The sequence below is a fragment of the Arachis stenosperma genome, chromosome 2 (assembly GCF_014773155.1).
Source record: "Arachis stenosperma cultivar V10309 chromosome 2, arast.V10309.gnm1.PFL2, whole genome shotgun sequence".
In the NCBI taxonomy this organism is placed as follows: Eukaryota; Viridiplantae; Streptophyta; class Magnoliopsida; order Fabales; family Fabaceae; genus Arachis; species Arachis stenosperma.
In genome coordinates this window covers 69,263,205-69,264,484 of record NC_080378.1, presented here as the reverse complement: position 1 = coordinate 69,264,484, position 1,280 = coordinate 69,263,205, and the positions used below count along the sequence as shown (strand labels likewise).

General features: G+C 44.1%; 1 non-coding gene across 1 annotated transcript; it reads right to left on the bottom strand.

Moving 5' to 3' along the window:
- Positions 1-212: 212 nt before the first annotated feature.
- On the bottom strand, positions 213-316 carry LOC130965022 (small nucleolar RNA R71). The gene has a single exon (XR_009081081.1). It is a non-coding gene; the product is annotated as a small nucleolar RNA R71 (small nucleolar RNA).
- Between the last annotated feature and the right edge of the window lie 964 nt (positions 317-1,280).

Below are 1,280 nucleotides of genomic sequence, written 5' to 3'. Positions count from 1 at the left end.
CAAACCAACATCTCACAAAATTCCTGAGAATTTGCGACACTGTAAAGTCCAATGGAGTCCAGGAAGATGCCTATAAACTGCTCTTGTTCCCATTTTCACTTAGGGACAAGGCAGCTAAGTGGCTGGAATCATTCCCAAGGGGGAGCCTAACAACCTGGGATGAGGTGGAAAGCAAGTTTCTGGCACGTTTCTACCCCCCACAAAAGGTCAAGAGGCTTCGATCTGAGGTTCAGACTTTTAGACAACAAGATGGTGAAACTCTCTACGAGGCATGGGAGAGGTTCAAGGATTTGACAAGGAAATGCCCACCAGACATGTTCCATGACTGGGTGCAATTGCATATTTTCTATGATGGACTTTCTTATGAATCAAGGAAGGCTGTAGACCATTCATCAGGAGGTTCATTGAACAGGAAAAAGACTGTGGAAGAAGCCATTGAAGTGATTGAGACAGTGGCTGAGAATGAGTACTACTATGCTTCAGAGAGACACAACACTAAGGGAGTCATAGAGCTGGACCATGTTGATACAATTCTAGCCCAAAATAAGGTGTTTGCCAAGCAACTAGCAGAGCTCACCAGGAAATTAGAAACAAATCAAGTGGCTGCAATACACACACAAGATCAAGAGGAAGTAAGCACTGAAGGAGGTGATTGGGAAGAGGCCAACTATCTGGGAAATCAACAAAGGCAACCATATGATCCACATTCCAACACTTACAACCCAGGCTGGAAAAACCACCCAAACTTTGGGTGGGGAAACCAACAAACCCAACCACAAAACCACAAACCTTACAACCCCAACCAACATAACAATTCCACATACTAAAACTCCAACCAAAGATCATACCAAGCCACACAAAACACTTACTCCCAACCACCATATCATGGCCAAAATAATCAACCTGCCCAACCTAATCCGAACCAACAATTTCAAGATCAATTAAACAGGATAGAAGGAATGCTTGCAAACATGAGTCAGGACATAAGTGAGTTGAAAAGCTTTAGGGATGATGTGAGATCTACCTTAAGGAACCATGGTGAAAAACTTAAGAGGATGGAGTCTCGAGTAGGAGAGCTATCTCAACAGGCCCCCAAGTCAACTGCAGTGTTCCCTAGTGACACAGAAAAGAATCCTAAAGGGGAACAAAAGGGAGTGAGATGGGAAGAATGCAAGGCCATCACCATATTGAAGGAAGTCTCAGAAGAAGAAGGAATCAGACCCTCAGAACAGGAGCCAGAAATCTTGAAGGAAGGTGTGGAAGAAGCTAAGCAGGAAAGT